Raw genomic sequence first — 15,287 nt, 5'->3', positions numbered from 1 at the left:
AAAAAAGCAAATGCTGAACATCCTATTAAGCAATTTAAGAGTAACCTCACCACTTGTTTGTTTTGTTCACAAGGTCATTCTTTGGAGCAGTGTAAAGAGTTTGAGAAGAAGAAACATAGGGCAAAGGTCAACTTTATAAAGGAAAAAGCTGTCTGTTTTGGTTGCCTGCATATTGGACACATGAGCAAAGAGTGTAATAGGCGCTTGACTTGCAAAGTGTGCAACCAGAAACATCCCAGTGTTCTTCACAATCATTTCAAAGAGTTCAAAGTTGATAAAACTGTCAACACAAACCATGAACCAGAGGCACAACCAACTATTAACAACACGCTTGTGTCTGCCCAAACATGTGGTCATATTGGGGCCACCCGGGAGTAGCAGTGGTATCTTGCCTATTCTTCCAGTCCAAGTAAAGTCTACAATGGGCAACAGAATTGTTCAGACCTGTGCATTTCTGGACACAGGCAGTACCTCTACTTTTTGTTCAGAAAGTTTAATGAGGAAGCTGCACCTAAACGGAAGACAGACAAATATTTGACAATATAGTTTGAGATATAGAATAAGATGTTGTCATGTCTAACAATCTTAACATTGCCAAACAGTGGCTCATGGGGATAAAGAGAAAGTTTGAAAAGAATGTAAAATTTCAACAACAATATACAGTTTTGTCAACGATGTGGTTAACGAGGGCTATGCTGAGAAAGTACCAGAGCATCAATTACATTCCACACCATGTTGTGTACCAGCCTTGTAAAGGCAAATTACGAGTGTTATTTGACTGTGGAGCAGAATATCAAGGCACATCTTTAAATGGTCAACTACTACAGGGCCCAAACCTTACACACTCTTTAATAGGAGTTCTTTTGAGGTTCAGACAGGAACATGTTGCTTTCATGACTGACATCAGAGCAATGTTTTACCAGGTCAAAGTGGCAGAGGAAGACAAAGACTTTCTTCGCTTCCTGTGGTGGCCAGGTGGAGATGTTACACAAGATGTTGCTGTCTTCCGAATGACTGTTCATTTATTTGGAGCAGTTTCATCCCCAGGTTGTGCATGTTTCACTCTGAGGGGAACTGCCAAAGACAATCAACACCGCTTTAACCAAGAGGTAATTGACACCGTTTATATACTAACTTCTACATGGATGATTGCCTAAAAAGCTTACCTACGGAGTATGATGCAATCAAGATGGTTAAAGACTTGACCACTTTATGTCTACAGGGACGCTTCCATTTAGTGGGTCAGTAACAGTCGTGAAGTCTTACAGTCCATTGTAGAAAAGGACAGATCCAAGAATCTTACTGAGCTCAACTTGGATCGAGATCAACTACCAGTAGAAAGAGCCTTAGGACTACAATGGTGTGTACAGACAGACACCTTCGATTTCAGAACTGTTTGTAAAGAAAGAATGCCAACTACACGTGGAATATTGTCAGTAATCAGTTCAGTGTATGATCCTTTGGGATATCTTGCACCACTGACTCTTCCAATCAAACTCATTCTCCAGGAGTTGTGCAGAACAAATAACAAGTGGGATGATGAGATTCCTAAAGAGCTTGAGCAAAGGTGGGTTAAATGGATTACTGATTTGGATCAGTTAAGCACTTTCAAGGTTGAGAGATGTCTAAATCCATGTGGGTTTGGAAAACTGGTTAGTGCCAAACTACACCAGTTTTTGGATGCCAGTGGAAGTGGATATGGATCTGTGACCTATTTGAGGCTACAGAATTGTAAAAATGAAATACATGTTTCCTTTCTGCTTGGCAAATCTAGGGTGACACCCTTAAAACCAGTTACTATTCCTCGTTTGGAACTGAATGCTGCAGTCCTAGCAACTCGCATTGAGAAAATGCTCAGAGAGCAACTTGAGCTACAACTGGAAAAGTGTTTTTGGACTTGTAACCCAGATTGATTACAAATAAGAATTAAGAAAGGAAAAATATAGTAAGCCAGAGATGTTACTAAAAAGAAGAGAAGAGTAAAATAACTGAATTCAGAAATGCAGAGTTAAAACTTTTATTTTATATAAAAACTTTTATTTTATATAAATCATCTACAAGTGTTTTTCTTTTTGCTGTTATTTTTCTTATATTGTGAATGTAACTTGTATATACTGTATTTGAGTGTTGTGTTCCCTTTAAGGGAGTGTGAGTTAGAGTTCACTGTCGACCTATCAGGCAAAGGGAACACAAATGAAGCGGATGACGTCAGGAGCACGCGGGGAAAGAGAGACGGAGATGCAAGCACAGAGAGATCGGCAGAGATATTTTTAGAGTGAAAACAACAGTGATTGTGAGTTAAACTAGACAGCGCGTCTGGAAAGATCTTTATTTTGTTTAGACTGAACTATATTTTGTTGACACAAGTGATTTTGAGTTATTTTTGAGTGTTTTCATCGTGAAAGAAAAGGAGAACCCAGAAACCAGTTCAATTGTTTTTTATTTTATTGACAGTCAGTAATTTCATTGTATTCCATTGATACGTTTTACTTTTCTGCTGTTTCATTTTTTCCTGGAAGATAAATAATTTGTTCATTTCTTTAATCATTTATCACTTTTTATTAATATAAATCTTTCAACATAATTTGAACTTACCTTTGTTGTCTGTCTGTTCTTTAAATCTCTCACTACTACTCCCTACGAACCTAGAGTACTGGTCCACGTTTTCCCTTTGTACGACTCACCTGGGTGCCCATTAAGCCATGGTATCCAGTTGACCTGAAGGGGGCGCTACAGACTCATAGCACATATGTCCTGAAGTATATAAGGAATAATAATAAGAGATGCCGTACCTTCATGGCGAATATAATTTCTACCATCAGAGAAGCTTTAGATGTGACACAGTGGAAGTATATTCATACTTCACAAAACCCTGCAGATGATGCATCCAGGGGAATATAGGAAGATAATTAATAGTGATGCTAACAGTGATACAAAAGCTCCGAAGCTTGTGTAAAAAAAACACAAAAAAACAAAAAAAGTTTTGTATCGATGCTTGATTCTTTCTATCAAAATCTTGTGACCTATGACGTCCGAAGCTTCATTTCACACACGCCCATGTGACTGCTCCGTAATCTGAATCAAAAGGTGACACGTGTGATTAGAACTGTTGTATTGCACTAGTTTATTGTGTGTGTGTGTGTGTGTGTTTAGTCTACTTGCTTTATTCTGTGTCAAGTTTTATTTGTTTACAAACAGGAAAAATGTCCGCATTCACAATACAAAATTGAGTTTCGAGGGGTATGCAATGGAAAAGATTGTTGTCATGTATTTAACATATTTATTCATTCATTTATACATCTATCCATTATTTATTTGTTTTTACTTATAAGTCAATGGTTTCAAAACCATTTTGCAACACAGTGCTTTCCCTCACTTTCACCAGAAGAGGTCCTCGTCGAGCTCTGATTTGAAAAGCTTCGAGTAATGAACCTTTTTCTGATTCAATTGTGCTGAAAGCTTCACTGGTTCAAAAAAAGCTTCACTTCACCATCATTAATAATTGATATAAAAGTAATGTTTGTTCCTAACCGAAGGGAACACTGATCTCCGTAATGGTGTTTTTTTTCTTGCTTGACAAAATCGTACTGAAACCAATCAATTAATCATAACTTTGATTTTCTGAGTAAACAAGGAATAGTGTGTGAATAGCACTGTTACGATCACCACAACTAGACTGCCGCACAAGTCCCATCGCCTAAATAAAGCGAGGAGAATCCTTATATCCACGCTCGTCCGATCCACAGGTGTGAGAAATCTGCTCATAACAACACACACAAACATTTCCACCCACTAGAGAAAGACAAACCATTAGCACAAAAATAACCAGTTCAATTACATGCACAGATTAATCGGTTTTAAGTGAAATTAACTAAAAAGTGTTAAAAACAGTGTTGTTTTGAAACACAGCTCTAGTTGAGAAGCTATTATTAAAGAAATATTCCTCTACACAAAAGCGGGTTTGGAGGATGAGGAGAGAGATTCAACAATCCAGGCTCAGTTTGGTGTTTAAACAGCATGCACACAATGGCAGGGATTGTAGTAAAGGACATTGCAAACTCCTCTGGTGGTTTTAACATGAAGAAATGTGTAACACACACTTTTTGTGTGTCTTTTCTTTCAAATAAAGTTGTCTGAATAAAGTCACATAATTACTTAACTCTTGAAACAGAGAACATTCTGTTTAAATAAATCAATAAATAAATAACACAGAAGTATGTTGGATGAAGCCCATGTGTACTCAAACAGGACGAATGGCTGAGAAGCACACTAGATAGTGAAGGTGAAATGTGTAACGAGAACTCTAACAAAACGTCAGAACTACTTTCACTTTCACTTTTGATGATGTGACGCTGTTTGTGTCCTGAAGGAGGCGCTGTGACACCAGAAATGATGAAACTTCTCCAATAATAATCAACTAATGGTTTTGAGTTGTTTGTTTAAATACAGTGGCAAGAAACAGTATTTAGTTGTGGTCCCTTTAGAATTAGTTGGTTTTCTGCATGATTTGATTAAAAATGTATAATATGTAAAATATATATATATATATGGACAATGTGCTTAAGCTACCCGAGATGAACAATTAATCCTGGGTATTCATACACTGCCGTTCCACACTGTACTTTAATAAACCATGGGATAACATATGTGCAGTATCAGGGTCACTGATTGGACGGACACTGCACCCCACACAATATGTTTTCATAAATGCTCAAGCTTTGCATGTCCTTGTATTACAAGTTTATCCTGAATGGACATTTCAGACTATACAATAATTTAAATGGTCTCTTCTTCGCTGCAATTGTTGCATATTCTGTTAGCATTTGATGTTTTTCCTTTTCAACGCTGAATTTATTGTTTATATAGAATGTACAGTGTTTCAGTGTTTCAGTGTGAAATGTTACTTTACCTGAGGTTAAAAGTGTGTTTAGAATGATGATACGTTTAGTGTGAAGTGCTTGCCTTTGATTTCTGTATACATTTTGAACTGAAATTCAAAAAATTAAAATGGTTAATTAATTTGATTGTGACATGGTATGATTTATGTCAGAAATACAGACATGAGAATCTGAATTTCACTGGCTGAATGGTTGACCGTCAATGTTTATAGAGGTTAAATTTATTTTAGATTTAATTAGTCATGTACCTGCTGCGCGATAACTTTCAACTTAATTCAGTTTATTCCCCCTGGTCTGATTGTGTGTGTGTGTGTTTTTTTTAAAGCAAACCACAGCTAGTATATGAGGACTTTGCTACTTAATGGGAAAAGGAGATTTTATAAAATGCAACAATTTTTGTGTGTTTTGGGGTTTGATTAATCTGAATCATCTTGAATCCTGCATTACAGTGTAGAATTGTGTAATGTATATTATGTACTATGAAAAAAAAAGGTTTATTTTGAGATGCTTGAGTAAAAAAAAAAATTGTGTCAAAAATAAATGTTCAAATGCTCAATCTTTGTTTTAATTTTTAGTGTGTTAAGCTTTGTGTTCAGTTTATCTAATATACTGTTTTAAGATAAAATATAAATATAAATAACAAAAAATATCAATAGCAATTTTTATTTAAAAAACGTTACAATGTTTCATATATATATATATATATATATATATATATATATATATATATATATATATATATATATATATATATATATATATCCAGTATTGTTTATTTTAAAACGTATTTATATGATTTAACTATGAGTGAGTATATCTATCTAGCCTATATTTTATTAATATTATCTCTCTATCTATCTTCAATTAGAATTTATTAATAAAATACTTGACATTATTAAAATAGTTTAAACTTTGGGCTTGAAACGCTCCAAATGGAGCAATGATACGAAGATAAATCAGCTCCGCCACTTCCGGCATGAGACTGTGTTGTGGCGCTGTTGTCGGACTGTCGTGAGTGACGTATATAGGTTCTGCGGTGTTCCCACCCCTCTTATAATCAAATGCAGTTTCGACAGGAGTACCTGATGAAACACTTGGACCTTCATTTAGCTGTAGTCACGTGAGGTTGGTGTTTCGATTCACAGTTCAGAGCAGTGTTTCAAAACATCTGCGCATTGGAATCTCAACACAGCATCAAAAAGTCAGTCCCTGCGTCCCAATTCGCATACTATCCATACTAAATAGTATTCGAAAATAGAATTAGTATGTCCCAAATCGTAGTATGTTGAAAAGAGTATTCCAAAGATTCCCGGATGGTTTACTATTTCCGAATTCGCCAGAATTCGAAGTGCGGATCGACACACACCCTAACGGTTGATATTGCCCACAACCCATTGTGAGTTGGACGATGGTTCGATTAGAACTACAAACGCGGATAAGAAGTGTTAAAAAACTACAAACATGACGGATGTGCGAGTCCGACGGTTAAGTAGAGAGGTTTAGATAAAGGGGTTTGAGAGACCCTATCAATATTTAACCAGACAAAAATATATTTATTCAGTGTTGTCCACATTATATTTCACCTGCAGCAGCATTGTGAACTTTTTTAATGACACGTTTGGCCGTTAACTTTTAAAAGCGTCATTATATTTAAACTGCAAACATGAGGAGATTTCTGACCCACAAAGACCCACACATGGCAGATCAACGAGCGGCTACATTTCTCTCCGATACGGTAGGAGATTCAACTGAATGTGGAGGATTTGAACTGTGATGAATCTGACGATGATTGACAGGGCAGATAAACGGTGACGGGATGCTCGTAACTAAGCGACAGATTCCGTTAAAGATGGCGAAGTAGTATGTCCCGAAGCTTGCATACTTTTCTGCTACACCCTCAAAAGTATAAACCTTTTCTTCACAAAAAGAGTACATACTTTTAGGACGTAGTATAAGTAGGCGAATTGGGACACAGCAAGTGTCACGTCAGCCATCCCTACTCTAACCTCAAGAAAATTTGACATTTTATTAAGTTTCCAGAACCAACACTGGATATTTTGGTGGACGTTTATGGAATTACCTTTGTCTCAGTATAACTGAACAAAACTTTTTCAGAAACTATTAAAAATATGCCATTACAAAAGAAGAAAAACACATTGAAAAAAAAAAATATATATATTTTATTGAGACACAGGTAATTCCATAGACATTCTTATAACATAAATCTTTTATCTGGGTTGAGGGATATGGTGATGGAAAAAAATGAGATGGGAGAAAAAAATATGTGATGATTTTCCCGCTAATGTTTTGCTTTCCTCTGAGAAACTTTGCATTTCTTTACAAACATGTTTGTGTTCGCTTGCAAAAAAAAATGTTGAGCTCTTTGTGAGCGAATGCAAAATTTCTTGGCAGGGTCTTATATTTCTTTGATATTTTGATAGCGATGAATAGCGATGAACACACACACACAAATAAATTAAAGATTGGTAGACAACCAATTTGTTTTCATGCCAAGAGTTCAAAATATAACATTCAGTCAATTTCTTTAGATAAAAGTTTCTGGAAATGTTTTAAATATAAAGGGGGGAAAAATACAGATTTGCCATTTGTGATACAGCAGTGATCTATAAAGCAAATGTTCTTTTTATATTTATTAGAGGTTGATCTCACTGAAAGCTACTTTTTTATATATCAACCTAAACCATGGAGCACAACTTGTTCATATTTCTGGCTTTGATTGTTTTGTAGTTTTAGAGTAAAGCATGTTTTGTAAAATACATATTATTATAAAATATTATATAAAATATTATTATAAAATATATATTTTTACATTTTCATAAACTTAAACTTTTTTCTAATGTACTTTCATAATTTATTTGACTTCTACAATAATCTGACATGTTCTCTTTAAGACAAAACCAACATAGGTCTATATTCCAAAGCATTCTTGAGTTACAACCATTTAGGTTTGGATAGTGCATTTTCATATCTATGCGAAAAAAGGGGGTGACAGGTATTTAAACCTGTTTTTCTCAAAATTCTATTCATAAAAATCATAGCGATCAGCGACCATAACCATGACTTTTGTTTTCGACAAGCCATGACATAAATAAAAACATATTTGAAAGGACTTGATCCTAATTTTGTATATGGTATCAAATCAGCTGTAAAAGGTTAAATTTCACCATGTAAATTTTTTTATAGATCACATGACATACTGGTGGGATTGACTATGAGGAAGTGCAAGATTACTAATACTTTGTTCAATTTGGATACATTAATTTGTAAATAATAAGTCATTTCGTGGTTCTGCATTTCTTTTGTAAGTTTTTTTTTTGTATTTTTTTTTTTTTTTTTGTGATATAGGTCTTAAATTTAATTCATAATGATCTTAAAAGGTCTTAAATTTAATTCATAATGATCTTAAAAGGTCTTAAATTTGACTTGGAGAAACCTGCAGATACCCTGTAATAACACAATATACAATAATGATCGGATCAAAAAGGAACCTTTTTCTATACAAGTCTGATTTGTTTATGTGGGTGGAAGGATTCATGATAACCAAATGTCTTGCATGATTTGCATTTCTGCTTCTAAAACCGTCAACACACTGAATCAAGTATTTGCATTCATCAGTGAGATCCTGATGCACGCGATTTACAGGAATAAGAAAGAAAACATAAGCATTGTGGCGCTTATGTTTGGGGACACACAAAATGAAGAACTGATGACACTGCACACTGTAATTTACACACTAATTTACTATTATTTCACAGTAACATCCCTGGTGTTGAATTAACACCGATCTGGAAGATAAAGAAGAGATTAATCTCTGAAGATCTCAGCGGAGGAGGATTAAACAACTCCACACACAGCATCACCAGCTTCACACATTACTGATCAGACTGACTTTATTTTAATGAAAATAGCCATTTGTATGTAAACACTGGGTTTGTGCTTTTAACATTGTAAAAAAGAAGTATAAAAAGAGAAGTTTGCCAAAATCAAGAATTGTCTATTTTTAACATACACTGATCAGGCATATATACCTATTGGGATGGCTCGATACCACAATTTTTGCTTTGATATTAAGTTATATTGATATTGATTTAATATCGATGTTTCGAAATATGCATTTGATATTGATATTAAATCGATACACATGCTCTAAACGGGTATTGCAAGAGAATGTGTAAAATTATGCAAGTTTTGACTTTATAAAGTTATTATTAAATTTATCAACAAAGATTATCATATCAAATCAGTCATTTTAAAACTTTTATGTGAGAAATAATTTCAGTAAAAATCTCTCAAAATTAGCAAATTGCTTCTGGCTTCAAAAGACATTGCACCTACACTAAAGCAATCTGCATGCTTCGATGCAACATTTTCACATTCGTTTTGGGATGGCTAACTGAAATCAAATTTAAACAATCAAGCGATTTTATAGCATTTTGTAATACATAGCTCATACAGTGACACACACACACACACACACACACACACACACACACACACACACACACACACACACACACACAAGCCGGTAACTTAGAGCTTGCACATTCCAAATTAAGTTTCCTTAAAGACAGTTAAATACACAAAATGATGTAAAAATGTCCGTCTTTAGTGAGTATTCACATAAACACAGTGGGTTATGTCTTACGCAATTGTAAATAGTGCAACAGTACGTGTGCAAAAATTATGAGATCTAATTATGCCATTGGATGAAACAAACGCTGCAGATTTTGTGATATTCGATCTTATGTTATGTATGTGAGTTGATCAGTGTAAAAAGAAAATAAATGTCTAAATTAGATGGTTATGCACTCACCTGTTGATTTCTTAAATTTTAAAGTCAGGATAGTGACAGATGTTTGACTAGGTTTGATGGTTCTTTATCACTTCATCAGCAAAGTAATTACAAATTTCACTCCACACTGTAAAACATTTTGGTTGTTTTTTGTTGGTTTAACTTAAAAATGTAAGTAACCTGGTTGCCTTAAAATTTTGAGTTTATTGAAATTAAAAATTTGAGTTGATACAACGAAGGAAATTTGTTTAATAAAAGGAACCTCAAAATATTTTTGTATCTGAACCACATAAAAAATTTGATAAATCATGATGATTTCTCAATGATGCAGTTTGTCATGTCTCACTGCATCATCAGAAATAAAACACACACAATTACCCAATATGCTTAAAAAATATTTTGATAATATTTTAATAAAGATTGTCAAATCTCAAAAAAATGTCATTGTATTAACTCAAAATTTCAATTTCAATGAACTAAAATGTTAAGGCAACCAGGTAACTTTTTTTCTAAATAATTTTTTACAGTGTACTACTTTATTAATTTATTTTGGGCATCTTGAGTGAGATTTAACTGCCTTATCCATTTTTATTCGTCTGTGTTGTCACATTTGCCAGTTATGCGTCAGTTTGGGTAGCGTGCACTGCAACCTACCGGTGAACTTTGGAACAGCAGCAGAGTTCGAAATGTGCAAAATCATATTTTCCCAGTACCTGTATACCGCGCATCCCTATATTCCCTTAGCATTCCTGTCAATTTTGCCTAAAATGCCTGAAAAAAGGCATACCCAAAATGTATTGAATGCTGTGCTTGAACCATGTGGAGGATATGCATGGATTTGGTCTCTTTTAAAAGGTGACACTCTGAGGTTTGTCACTGTAAGTCTTACTGGTATTGAGTAATATAATTTTGAACTCACTGAAAAAGGGAAAACATTTTTTTTTGTAAGAAGATGCCTGCAGATAACTATAGCTGGTAGCTATTAGCTGGAAAACGGCTTGTGTTATGTATTATATCCCTTTTTTCTCTGAGAGGGAACGAGCACTGCGTTGGAACAACAAATTTGGGGATGCTCCCTAAGCATCAGCGAATCTAAAGTCTGAATAAACACTAGTCCAATCCAATTGGCGTGACATTGTGATGGCATACCCGGAAGTATAAAAGGGGAGCCGGCGCATAATGGCGGCAGCTATTGCTCTGAAGCATGCGCTCCAGACGTGCCGAGGTGTGGTGACGTGACGCAGTGCTAGTTCCCTCTCAGGGAACAAGGGTTATATACATAACCCGAGCCGTTCCCTTATCGAGAGAACAAGCACTGCGTCGAAGCGATGAATTTGGGGAACGAGTACCCACTAGCCACACCGAGGGTAGTGCCTGCCCTAGTGTGAAGCCAGAACACAGGCACAACTAGGACTGGAGCACCAGGCGTCGTAGGGAGATGCAGGCTATAAATCCTGATAAAGGTGTGTGGGGTAGCCCACCCAGCCGCCTGAAGGGGACTCCAGAAAGGAGGGCAACCGAAGAGGCCATGCCTCTGGTGGAATGAGCCCTCACGGCCATAGGTGAAGGCAAACTGCGCACCATAGGCCATGGTTATCGCCTGGACAATCCAGTTACTGATTGTCTGAGTAGACGCAGGCAACCATTTCTTGGGTGAGCCGAAACACACCAAAAGCTGTTGAGATCTCCTCCACTGTGCAGACTTCGCCAAATACACTCTAAGCGCCCTAACCTGGCAGAGTAGGTGAAGTCTCCCTTCTTCCGCCGTCACGTGAGGCGGAGGAAGAAATGCCTGCAGAACCAAAGACCTGACCACCCTTGATGGGACCTTAGGCACGTAGCCTGGCCTAGGATGTAAGATGGCTTTTACTCCACCCGGGGCAAACTCCAGGCAAGTTAGCATTACCGCCAAGACCTGGAGGTCTCCCACTCTCCTAAGAGAGGTAATGGCGAGGAGAAAAGCCACCTTAAGGGTCAGGTTCTTCGGTTCGACCGACTCCAATGGCTCGAAGCCCTCAGAGAACCACTGCCAGATCCCAGGTTGGAACTCTGGACCGAGCCACAGGCCTCATCCTCCGAGCCCCACGGAGGAACTGTACAACCAGCTAGTGCCGACCCAAAGGCCCATCACCCATTAGTCCCTCCTCAGAGGAATATGCCATGGATGACCTGCCAGCAGAGCTATAATATCCGAGAACCAAACTCGAGTCGGCCAACGGGGTGCCACCAGAAGTTGTTGACAGACTCTCTCCAAGACTCTCGGGAGCAGAGCAATCGGGGGAAATGCGTACAGACGCAGCCTCGGCCACGTCTGAACCATGGCATCCAACCCCAGCGGGGCTGGATACGTGAGGGAAAACCACAGTGGACAGTGGGACGTAACTCGAGACACAAACCGGTCCACATCCACTGGGCTGAACCTCTCGCATATGGCCTCCACCACCTCGGGTGAAGCCGCCACTCCCCGGGCCTCAGCCCCTGCCTTGACAGGATGCTCAGCCCCTGCCTCGACAGGATGTCTGCTCCCTGATTTTGAACCCCCAGGACATACATTGCCCTGATGGACAACCGTTTCACTTGGGACCACAAGAGGATTAGATGCACCAATCTGCACAGAGGGCACAACCTCAACCCTCCCTGGTGATTGAGGTACGCTACGACAGCCAAATTGTCTGTCCGTACCAGGACATGTTGGCCGCGGAGGTCTGGAAAAAAGCTCCTGAGAGCTTTGTAGAACGCCATCATCTCCAGGCAATTTATGTGCCAAGAGGAATGACGGCCCTCCCACGGGCCCCTCGCAAAGCGGCCGTCCATGACTGCGCCCCAACCAGTGAGGGAGGCGTCTGTTGAAACGGACTTCCGGCAACTGGACGCTCCCAACACTGGCCCCTGGGACAGAAACCAAGGTTTCTTCCATATGACTAGGGAACAAAGGCAGCTGCGCGTTACCCTGATCATACGAAAAGGATTCCCTCTGGGAACTGCCATCTCGTATGACTGGGCCAATATGAGTCAGTCGTCGATATAATTCAGCACATGGATGCCCTGAAGCCTCATTGGAGTCAGAGCTGCATCCATGCATTTCGTGAATGTTGCGTGGGGAGAGGGCTAGGCCGAAGGGAAGCACTCGATATTGGTATGCTTCGCCCCCGAAAGCTAACCTCAAGAACTTCCTGTGACACGGAAGGATGGAGATATGGAAGTATGCGTCCTTTAGATCTATCGTGACCAACCAGTCCTCGGACTGGATCTGACCCACGATGATGGGAATAGTGAGCATTTTGAATCTGAACCTCCTCAGAGACAGATTCAAATATCTCAGATCTAAAATCAGACGCAACCCCCCATCCTTTTTGGGAACTATAAAGTACTGGCTGTAGAACCCGGACTCTCTCTCCAGCGGAGAGGCTTCCTTCGCCAGTAAGGATTTTACTTCTAGTTCCATCACCCGAACCCACTCTGGTACCACTGTGGTCCAGTTCAACCCCCTGAACCCTGGAGGAGGTTGACCGAACTGCGGTCTCTAACCGTTCTCTACAGTATGCAGGACCCATGTAGAAATACTCAGAAGGCACTTCCATGCGCCGAGATAATCTACTAAGGGAACCAGCTCTCGAGGCTGGCGTCGGGTGTTACAAGAGCCTCGTCCCCAACCCCCTGAAGCGGCTGACCGGCAGGAAGTAGTTGGGAACGAGTCTCTGTGTGCGGACGCACAAGCTGCCCAGCCGCAGGTCTTTCCATAGGCGGCTGGAGCAGCATGCATTCGCGGGAAATTGATGTGGCCCGAAGCATCATAGACGGCGGGATTACCATATCGATTTGGTAGGCTGGACCTTCTGCGTCTCTTGTGGCCAATCGATCTTTAATTTGGCCACCGCCTGAGTCAACACTTAAACCAGCTCCTCATGGGCAGGTGGATAAAGCGTTATATACCCTCCTTCATCCCCCAACTCGATGCCCACCTCCTCCGGCTCCTCAGAACCGGAGAGAATGAGCATCGGACCCACCAACCCAGGGGAAGATGCCGCCAAGCGGGCTTCCACACGGGGAGGAAGATCCTTGGAACTGTCAGAGGAGGATTGGGAAAGTGCCGCAGCAGTCCCGAAACCCTCTGACAAGTCCCGCTGTGAACCCCTTCATCTACGATGCCAAGCCGCATCAGTGACCGCGAGTCCAGAACCATGGGCCTCATCGAACACGGCCAGCCGAAAACGGAGCAGCCTGAGTGTCAACCTCTCACAATGCTCACAGGTGGCTCCCTCGAGAGCCACCCGAGCATGCTGAACACCCAGACACTGTACACACATCAGGTGTGCATCCGAGCCCGAAATGTAGCGGGGACACGGATGCACACACTGACTTAACTCTCTTTCCATATTTATTTTCTTTTTTCACTTTCACACACTTTTCTCTTTCACAACTGGACAGACAACAGTAAATAGACAGACAAGCACAGAAAGCGCTATGCTGAAGAGCAATAACCGCCGCCATTATGCGCTGGCTCCGCTTTTATACTTCCGGGTATGGTGTCTAGGGATGGGTACCGAAACCCGGTATTAAATTGGCCCCGGGGGTGAATTTTGAAAGACAGATTAGTATATGATAAGCTCGGACGTTATCGGCCCTGCTGTCGGTACTTTTGAAAATACACGTGACTTGAGAGAGAGAGAGAGAGAGAGAGAGAGAGAGAGAGAGAGAGAGAGAGAGAGAGAGAGAGAGAGAGAGAGAGAGAGAGAGAGAGATTTAACAACACTTTTATTTACTACACAACCTCATCAAATACAAAAGACATCATCACATAAAACACAGAAATACATAATTCACATATTAGGCATATTTAAATTAGTCAAATTCTTCAACAAAGTGCAATGCTTCATTTTCAATCCAGCACAACATTCTTTCTACACTCCAAACCTCTTCAAAAAGTTCCAATTTTTTCATGTGTGAGTAAAAGATAAAATCATGCTTTATCATTGCTTTTATAAGCCCCTTAAACAACAATTCAATATTTTTACTATTACCATGAGCAATTTTATATTTTCTACAAACATAAACTGCCATTTTGGCTTGACCTAAGAGGAAATTTAACAACCGTCCTTTCTTCCTTTTTTCTTTACAATCTTTAAAACCAAAAATAAACACAATCATTGTAAACATTTCATAACCTTTTGAGAATAAAATCTCCAGTAAAACAAACAAAGGTCTTAATCTCTCACAATGCATAAAACAATGAAAAATGGTTTCTCTTTCACCACAAAAAGGACATTGATCTTGCACACTTGGGTTCAACACTGAAATAAAAGCATTTATAGCAACAATTCCATGTAAAATGCGCCACTGAAGATCACCCACATTTTTAGTCAATGGTGGTTTGTAACAAGAGGCCCAAACAGGTTTAACTTCACAATCAACACTTAAATGATCTCTCCACGGTGTATTCATTCGTTTCAATTTCTCTTTATTTAACACCTTTACACAAACTTTATATAAACTATTTCCTCCTATTGTATCAAAACTTATGTCTCTCAAATCGTCAGAGTTCATAAAAACATTTTCATTTTCTATTGCACTATTAG

This window comes from Pseudorasbora parva, chromosome 2 (assembly GCF_024679245.1).
Source record: "Pseudorasbora parva isolate DD20220531a chromosome 2, ASM2467924v1, whole genome shotgun sequence".
NCBI classification, from domain to species: Eukaryota; Metazoa; Chordata; class Actinopteri; order Cypriniformes; family Gobionidae; genus Pseudorasbora; species Pseudorasbora parva.
This window is presented reverse-complemented; position numbering follows the sequence as displayed.